This window comes from Pinus tabuliformis, chromosome 1_1, assembly GCF_031772625.1.
Source record: "Pinus tabuliformis cultivar Carrire ecotype Pingquan chromosome 1_1, CPIR1, whole genome shotgun sequence".
Lineage (NCBI taxonomy): Eukaryota > Viridiplantae > Streptophyta > Pinopsida > Pinales > Pinaceae > Pinus > Pinus tabuliformis.
Window position 1 is genome coordinate 357,837,904 of NC_142297.1, and position 10,455 is coordinate 357,848,358.

At 35.1% G+C, this 10,455-nt stretch overlaps 1 long non-coding RNA gene across 1 annotated transcript; it reads right to left on the reverse strand.

The window, feature by feature from the left end:
* Positions 1–7,351: 7,351 nt before the first annotated feature.
* On the reverse strand, positions 7,352–7,919 carry LOC149213076 (uncharacterized). Its single transcript, XR_016250300.1, has 3 exons — positions 7,802–7,919; positions 7,640–7,700; positions 7,352–7,510 (listed from the first exon to the last, which is right to left on the reverse strand). It is a non-coding gene; the product is annotated as an uncharacterized LOC149213076 (long non-coding RNA).
* Between the last annotated feature and the right edge of the window lie 2,536 nt (positions 7,920–10,455).

Consider the following 10,455-nt stretch of genomic DNA (forward strand, 5'->3'; position numbering starts at 1 on the left):
AAACTAACATAAATCTATTTTAATTTTATATCTACTAATCGAATCTTTTGAGGTGTAAACTTTTCTTTAAGTTTTGCACTCGAAAGGAAGTTTGCATATTGAGAGATTTCATCCCTTTAGGCCCTTTGTAGATCAGTTAAGATGGATCTATGCTGGCTATTAGTATCAATTCATTTTAAACATGGATTTAGTAACCACTCAAAGAGATCAAACCTCTTAAGGTACAAACCTCTTTTATAGTGCAAAAATTTTAAAAAAAAATTACACCTCTAGAGATTTGATCTCTCTTATCCCATAATAGATATGTGATTAAGATGGATCCATATTGGTTCTCTCTCTCTTTCTCTTTCTCTTTATATATACCATATGTGATTTCTTTTGTGTAATTTTTTTAAACAATATATAATGTAAACATAGTTGTCACTAAAATATTTTACATATACATTATTGTTCAATTTTTTTGTTATTAATATATTTTTAAATACACTTCAATATTACATAACCCTATATCTTGAAATATATTATTTATGGTGTAAATTTTTTTCTTTTATTATTATGATTATTTTAAAATGTTACATAATAATTTTATATTTAAATTTTAAATGAATTATACATCTCCCTCTTATTACTCTTATTACAAAGTATTTTTTTTGTTTTGGTTTGTTTTTTTTAAGTTTCAATTACTTTTTCTCCCTGAATATTGAAATATTTTATCATAGTCAACATTATATTAGTTCTTTCAATTTTTTCTCTGTATATCTTCAAATAATTTATTTAGGACCTATGTTGAAATATTTTTTAAAAATATAAAAGTTAAACATCTTACTCACACTTAAAAGTTCAAATATAAGCTGTTGTTTTTTTAACTGTAATTACTTCATCTCTTTCAAAGTTATAATATTATATTATTTTACATGGACATCAAAATATTCAATTTATAACAAAGCGAGTGAGATATTTTTACCACGTTGGATTGTAATATGAATAATAATTGGAATTACCATAATGAGGGTCAGATTATTGATGTTTTATAATGCTTTTAATCAAAACTAATTAGACTTGCATATCATTTTGTGTTTTGGCATTGCTTTTCTATCTAGAAAATATATCTTTTATTTTAAAAATGACACTTATACACATCTTCTTCATATTAAGCTATAGAATGCACATCTAAACCATAATGAAAATAAAACCTAAATCAATATAATTTTATAATTTAAACTAATAACTAATAAATATATTAAAATAATTTGTAAGATAAAAAAAAAAATAATATATATATATGTGTGTGTGTAAAACTTTATATAATATTGTATCAAAGAAGTTGGATAATATAGTTAATTGTGTAATTATTATATGTTAGTTTTTTTAATAAAATATAAATATATTTGTTATAGAAAATAAAAAATTATATAATATTGTATTAAACAAGGCTGCATAGCTAGCGTTCCCTGCGCCCTAGTTTAATTATTGAAGATTTGAACAAGGGTTAAATTCATTGATTTGTTTAAGTATGGTTAAATTGGAGCGAAAAACACTTTAAAAAGTGAACCAATGACTCTTATGATTAAAGCATACAATGTATTTAACTCAATACTTCATATTATAAGTGAACCAATGACTTTATGATTAGAGCATACAATGTATTTAACTCAATGCTTCATATTAGAAGTGAACCAATGACTTTAGGATTAGAGCATACAATGTATTTAACTCAATGCTTCATATTAAATTCAACGCATTTATAACTTAAGTCTCATTCATAAGTACCAAAGAATAAAATAATCATGTTAATAAAAAAATTAAAATGAGCTCTTAATTAAGTCCAATTCATAAGTATGAAAGAAGAAAACAAAAGGATAGAATGGGCACATAAATAAGTAGATCTACTCATAAGGACCAAAAAAGAAAACAAAATGACAAAATGGGAACATAGATAAGAAGATCTACTATTATCTCATAGTATTATTGACATATAAAAGCTTTGCAACTGACATTGGCTATGATTTTATTTGTTGTTGATTTTGGACTTTGGACAAAACAATGGCTAGTTTGCATTGTTGTATGTGGGGATGATTTATAAATTATTTCTTCAAAGTTTGCATTTAAAGTCAATGAAGCTAAGTTCAAGGGCATCTGCAAATGTGGAAGTTGCAAAAGGTTGGTGAATATTTATTCTTTCTATGATCTGATTGCTTCTTCTCTAGGAAAAATAAAAGCCACAACCATTGAATAATCAACCTTTACAGAGCATTGTCATGCTAGATTTTAAGTAATTGCAAAAAACTAAATTGGTGGTTTTGTGCAACTCTTACTCTCTAAATTGCATTTTCGAGGTTGCAGGCTAGCACATTAGTCCTGTTACCACTCAGTTTGTCATTTTCAATGTGTGAAAGCCCAAAGCATTGGGCTGATAGATTTGGGTAACTAAGAGGTTAGCCACAGTCACCCAGAAACCTTCCTCTCTTCAAGCCAGCTGATGGGAAACTTCATGCCTCAATAATTTCAAAATCTACACGGATGACAATACCCATTAACCTATTTGAAATTTCTATGACAAAACCTCGTGGTTAAGACTTGTTCAACTTCTGAAGAAAATAATTCGTTTGTTTTGTGTAAATAAACAGTGAGCGGAAATCAAAGTTCACAAAATACTTGCCATAATAAATAGCCAACAGAAGAAGGTGGTGTTCCTTTTGGTCTAGTATCATATGAGTTATCATTCATTTATGCTTTGTCTTGTATTAATTTCTTGTAGATTTCATTGATGCCAAGTGTTTGACAGAATGTCAATTATGGTTGGGGATGGTCATGTCTAGTTCCAGAGTTAGTTTTTATTTGTAATTCTTGTCATCGTGAAAATTATGGATTCTGAAAGCTACTGGGGTTTACTGGTAGTGACCTATATTCTAGGGTTGTAAAGTGATACAAATCCTAGAGTCGCATGCATAGGTATGAGAAGAAAAGTCCCCAAATGCACCCATTCCTTGTTGTGAAAGCATTTGGAGCCTCCCAGATGCCACCTTGTCCATATCAAGGGAGCATCCTGGAGCTTAATGGTCTAACAATTAGTGGGACCCAGAGACTAGTCATGGGGAATGATTGGGATTCATTCTTGGAGTCTTGTAGCAGGTGCAATAGATCTGAAATGGTGTGTTTCCGTTAATTCCACTTCCTTAACTGACACATAGGGAGTCAAATCATATCGTAGTAACTTCGTGTCACATGTTTACCCTGATTGGTCAGTTACTTCAGTAGATGTGGGAGGAGGGTATTACAAAGGGTTCTGCATGTGTCCATATTAATTTTACTCTCTCTCCACTTCCTATTCTATAAGCGAGATGAAAGGTTCACCATTGTGTTGGTTATCAAGGTTTTGTTTTGAAATGTTGGATTGTATCTTTTTTAGTATTCAAAGAAAACAAATGCAATTGAGAGTTAAAATCTATGTATTCTCCATTCAAATTTTCTACACTATGTATTTGTAAATCAACTAACTTACATCTACCTCTTTTTTATTGAAACTTTCAAGTTCTCAGCTACATTGTATTTAGGTTATTCTTACTAGTTGTGGAATCTTATGATCGTTGTTAATGAAAACAAAAGGATATAGATATAAAGGTGTCTAAAACATTTTAATGAGAAAATGTATACCTACAATATCTAATAAAATTAGTCACTTTTTAAATTGGGAAGGTGTATTGGGTTTGTATTGGTAGGGGATTAAATAAAGTGCTTTTTAGAGATATTTTCCAATATGCAATCAAATTAAGAGTATTGTTTAGTATGCCACGAATGCACATGCTATATTAGAGATTCATTGAGTGAAACCCCATGCTTTACACAATTTTCTGCACCACTCTAGTTCTACAAATATTGTGAACAGGCGAATTTCTCCATAGCTTAAATTACACGCTCAAAATATTATAAGAAAAACATACAGTCCACATAGCAATGCAATTCACACACACATTTGTATTATATTAACGTGCACAAAGAATACACAATAGGCCATATGAATGGGACTGGTACGTCATACTATTAATATGATATTATCTTAAGTTAACGTCAAAGCTGTGGAATATTGAAAATAAAAAATTCTATGACATTGTGGATATTTTACTTTAAGTTAGAAGTTATGCTGTTTATAACATAAATACATTAAAATTCTACGATAAGCCTATGCAAATTGCTTAAGCGGTAAAGAGAACATTACTTTACAGAATGCATGGGGACCACAGAATGCGAAAGGAAACGCACTCAACTACCATTTCCACTCAGTGAAAAAGCAAATATCGGCTAGATTCACGGGAAACGTATTATCATTCTCCCACGTGATGGGGTTTAGGAGCTAGGAAGCTACTAAACTCTGGAGTGCACTTCAAACCCGAACCTATATATATCCAGTGAAATATATTATAAATATACACACGATATCTCTAACTGCATTCTGCCTGTCTGTCGGTGTGGTTGTATATATTCGCAGTGTATGTGTCAGTAAATAAATTGTGATCGTGATCATATTGCAGTGATATGCAGTTTGATGTTTGTATATTAACATTGTATGTGTCATTGAATATAGTATACTTCTATATTAGGTATCTTGGGTGTATATTTACAATGTATATATCACTGGAAACAATGCGATATTGCAATAAGTACAAAATACATTGCACTAAAATATAATTACAAATTACTGGGAATATATATTTTGAAAAAATCCATTGTTATATAGAGATAGTGTATATGCATACTTTGTATACAATCACAAAGAGTTCAGTGATACATACTGGGAGTATAGTTTTATATCTATATATAAAATGTATTCAATAATATCAGGTATAAAATGACGTTTGTTATATCTATATATATATATATAGACTCAGCATAGCTGTTCTGAACTGGGCTTGGCATAAATGGTAGGGACAGGAAGTTTGGTAATGAGCATAGGAGGGTAAGGCTGAAAGGACCTGTCCCACTAGACTATAATTTGTTATCTGTTTATCTGTTTGATATCAACTTAACATTTATTTAATTTTGTAATACTTGTGCAATATGAATTCTAACAAATAACAAAACAAAAACACTCAAAATTAGATCGAAGCAGTTTGGTGGTCAGAATCAGGTGGGGAGCAAAAGGAGCATCCCCAATTTTGGTATAATTCTGTTCCTATGTTTATTATCAACCTAACAATTTTCTACTTTTGGAAATAGCACTGCAGTACTATGCCGGTCTTAAAAATGAGACCCTTGAAATCGGTCCCCACATACATAATGTAAAGTAAATAATGATTTTTAATGTGGAACAAACACTTAAAAGAATCGAAAAAAAAACTTTAATACCCAAGAAAACATATCTCCGGTCATTGATGCTTGCTCACACTCTGATCTATAATGAAAAACAAGATTGCTAGTAACTTGATCTTTCACGGTTAAAGATTTCTTTTACCCCAATTTGATGTTGCTTCAATAACTCTTCAACAAAATCGGAACGGTTTGTTGTTGCAACTTCATCCGATATCTCATAGAGCTCTCCGACTATCTGTATGTTTGTATTCAAGGCTATTATCCTTTTGAAGCTTCAGCGTCGTTGGCTTCTTTTAAAGGGAGACGCACCAAAAAGCTTAAAATAAGTGTGATGACCCCGTAAAACATGTAATTATGAAAGTTACTATAGTAAGAAACTCATGCGAATTATTAATTACTGTGTTAAATGATATTATTTTATTTATGAAAAGGAAGATATTTTGGAAAATGCTGGCAGTCTCCTAAGGGAGGATTCCTAAAGAAAAGAAACAGTTATTAAACTGAAAAAGAAACTAACCTTCAGCAGGAAAAGTCCTGGGAGGGAAACCCCTGGTCTGTTGTGACAGAGAGGGAGAGAAATTTCAAGAAAAGAAAAAGGAAAAGAAAAAGAGGGTTAAGTCTGGTGAGGACCAGATAACCCTAGCACAACTGTGCATGAGTCTTGTTGAGGGCTACAGGCCTGCAAGACAGCTCGGGGGGAGAATCCAACGTATCGATGGATCTCATGGCTGGGTGGATAAGAGCAAGCATGTAAATTGCAGGTGAACTTCTGGAGCTATAACTCTGGTGCCTAATAGACCAGGTATGTGTTATTCACCTGAACTAGACCGTTGTATTATTATGCTGGGTGCTTAGAAGGAAAGTATGGTTGCACCTGAGTTCTGTTGCTAACTAGACGGAACAGTATATATATGTCTCTTACAGTGTCTAAGTGTGTTTAGGACTGGCTATTCAAACAAATAGAGACTATCTGATATATTTATGCATGATAACTGTGCAGAGCATAATGCATGATATCTGTAAGAAATGATGCATGATAACTGCATGAGAACAAGCAAGATAACTGTGAAAAGAACGAAGCATGCTATCTGTAAAAAAACGATGCATGTAGTCATATAGAACTAATGCCCATTCTGTATGGAGAAGTCAAGCATAGAAACGTTACAATGATCCTGAAAGATTATAACCATATGCAGAGAGCACGTGAGTGCGTAGTGAAAATATATTACACCATAAACCGTGAGAGGGTTACTGTACAAATATCAACATAATGATTATATAAACCGTGAGAGGGTTTCTGTACAAATATCAACATAATGATTATATAACCGTGAGAGGGTCTCTGTACAAATATCAATCTAATGATTATATAAACCGTGAGAGGGTTCTGTACAAAAACAATATAATGATTATATGAAACATCAGAACGATATATAATCCAGTCGTATTTCTATGACAGCTAAAGAGTACATTGAACATTAAATGCAATTCATAGTATAAAGTGAAACCGTCGGGCCCTGTACCTAGGGTTTGGCCTCAATATACATATACATATACAAATAAGTAAAGACTACCACAGTATTAACACAGAAAACAATAAATAATATCAGTGATATGATGTTAAAGAACTGTTGTGGAAGCGGCTGCGGAACCGCCATATTCAATCACACACTAACAAGTTAACTTAGGGTTGTTGGAGACGAAACCCCCGAAAGGGTTATATCTCGACCCTGTTAACAAAGGAAATGTATATAACCTTAAACAAGACAAGCTTGAACTATTTGGAAACAAGTTCATATGTATATCGAAAACAAGCTGTAGATACAACCAACCAAATAACGAAAACCTGTATATCGTATTCCACAAGAAAACAAGATATTCATATATTAACATTGAGATTAATAACCCTGAAGGGTATCACGACAGTCTATTCATTAAAGTTCAGAGAGCCGAGAATAGACTCATGGTTTTGCATAAACACAGATTAGTCACAGTGAAACATTCTTGAAATAAGAAGAGGTAAACATTCCGTCTTGAGTCGACTTGTTTCGGTTCCGGCAAGGGAGGCCGTGAACCCCATAAATAAATATACAAGTAGTGCCAAATAATTACAACACAAAACTGTAACCAGAGAGGACGCAGGTACCGGCATGGAGAAAGCCGACCTCGTACCCTAACCAGGGTTTAGCTGAAGATGGAAACCCTGAATCAATACATAGGGAATGCCATGAGGAACCCCTCAGGCCGAGAGAAAATACATGAAAATCTTCCAGATAATTTCCCCTATCGTATTTAACCTATGCACTGTAACCTTTCGTGAGCGGATAAATACCTGGAAATGCCTCGGCTGTAGCATTCTTCCCTGGATGGTAGGAGGGAGGAGAAACATCGACCTGCACACAAGAAATATAATGGAAGTAACCACGAATGCAGTAAACCAGAAACATGAAACCCTGACGAAGTAAAGCACAATATTTATATTCAAACAAATGACAGTTGAAGGAAATTGATGAATTCGGCGGTCTGCAGTCCTTAATTACCTGAGATAGCTTGCCGAGACCTGGCATGTGTTGCAGGGTTTGAGCGGCTGGATGGAGCAAGGGTTCGGCCTCTTCTCCAAGTGCAAATAAACCCGAAATAAGCGACCCGTTGGTATATATGGAGCCCGATAAACCCTGGAGCATTATCAACCCTTAGATCTTTGCAACAGATCCTCACCGTCCCTCTGTATAGCGATTTGGCGCGCGAACCCGGCGACCTCCCCAAGGCTTCACATGGCCTCTGCACGGTGGTAGCCACCTGGCCAGGGTAGGTGAAGCCACTTAGTATTCCGTCCACACCTGGCACCGGAATTAGGTTGGAAAGGCAACCCGAAAGCCATGATTCTCGTTGACCTCAATCTCATAATGAAGGTTGCCAATAATCCATAAACCAAAGTCAAGTGGGGAAAACGTAAGCTATGTGGATAGTAATGTTATATGTGTAATCATTGCAACACAATTAGAGCTTAAATAAACACATTGCATATATATATATATATATATATATATATATATATATATATATATATATATATATATATATATATATATATATATATATATATATGTTTATAGTTAGAATAAGATCGGATTTATGGTAGGTTTTGGTAATAAAGTTTTATCATAATTTTTTTTTAATTGGTATATTACCATGGAGTGTGACAATGTGGTATCAGAGCAGAGGTTTCAAAACTGTGACCTCTGGAGCAGTAAGATCCAGCTATATGGAAAATTATCATATAATACATGTATGAGGAAGAATTAAATTCCGCTAACTGTTCTCTGTTTATTAATTAGGGGATAAATACAGAAACAACAATCCGTTAACAGTCAATAATAAAGATGGAGGAAATGCAGGGAGCTGGCAGCGTTCCTCAGGAAAATCCAGAGCTGTGGGTACAGCTTGGTGCAGAGACACGCAGTACCAATCTGGCGATACTGCAAACTGTTCAAGAACTGAAAAATGAAATGGCGCGTCTGCGAGAAGACAACGCGCGATTAACAGTGGAGCAGGAAAGAATTTTGAAGAGTCTGTCGGACAGACAAAATCCACCATTAGCCAATCCTAGTGCAGAACAGCAAAGGGCAACTGAAGAACGGAATTATGCACCTGAAATCTCAGAGGAAAAGGAGGACCATTCTGACAATGTATTAGAGCAGCAGACTTCAAAGAGACAGAAAATGGAATTACAGGGTGAATTCCGGAAAATTAAACCTCCACATTTTGATGGAGAGCAGGAAGAAGCGGCAGAGGCTTGGTTAATTAACATTAACAAGTATTTCCAGCTGTATGAGTATGATCAGAATCTGAAGGCGCGGCTGGCCATCTTCCAGCTACAGGGCAAAGCAACCCTGTGGTGGGAAGAAATTAAAATTGTAAAAGGGGTAAGCGAGCAGAACATAACCTGGGAAAAGTTTCAGAAATACTTCAAGGAGAGATATCTAACCGAGCGTTTCTATGATGAGAAGGCACGGGAATTCCATGATTTACGATTGGGACAACAGTCCATGGACGAGTTCATTAACCGCTTCACTTCCCTACTTCGCTATGTGCCATATATCAAGGAGGAGAAGGCCAAAGTGCAGAGATTTGTGAGCAGCTTACCAGCCTATATAAGAGAACGCATTGAGTTTGATAATCCCAGGACCATGGACGAGGCGATTCGTAAGGCAAGAATCTGTTATCAGCAAAACAAACAGAAAGGAGACATTTCAAATAAAAGGTGGAATGAAAGAAAAAGCAACAGAATTGCTGGTAACAACAAAGGAAGTCGTGGTAATGGCAGCAAGGGTGCTGGTAAGGGACAGATTGGCAGAAATGTAGCAAAAAGTACCTTTCGGACTAAACCAAGTGAGAGCAGAATCAGTGAACCACCTGCCAGGTCCGACCTTGAAGGAATAACCCGACCTCCAGTTCAATGTTGGGGTTGTGGAGGACCACATTATGTGAAGAACTGCCCACAGCGTAAAGGAGTGGACCAAATATCTCAGATCCAAGAAGCATCGACTGTTGGAGAAGTGGCGCGCAGCGTACCAAGAATTAACGCAGCCTTGGATGACCGTCAAGCGGAATACCAACCGACCATGGTGGAGTTTGAAGGTAAAATTGCAAACCTTTCTATAGCTGTTCTTATTGACCCTGGAGCTACTTTGAGTTATGTTAGTCCAAAAATAGTAGAACAGTGTAAGTTACCTTCTGAAAAGTTCAGGAGTCCATGGCTGGTACAACTAGCCACAGGAGCTAAGAGACGAGTCTTAGCCAAAATTAATAACTGTTCTTTCAGCATAGCTGGACAGCCAATTACAGCAGACCTGAATGTGCTCCCATTGGGGTCCTATGACATCCTGATTGGTATGGATTGGCTGGAAAAGCATTGGTCGTTGGTAAACTGCAAGACCAAAACCATTTACTACAAGGATGACTTGGGACAGCAGCAAGAATTGCAGGGAATTAAACACCCTGTACAGATCCGGCCTATCACTGCTTCCCAACTAGCTAAATGTCTCAGGAAGAAGTGTCAGATTTATGCTATTCAAGTGGGTTATGCAAACCAGAAAGACAAAATATCTGCATTAGACAGCATTCCGGTAGTGCAGGAATTTGTGG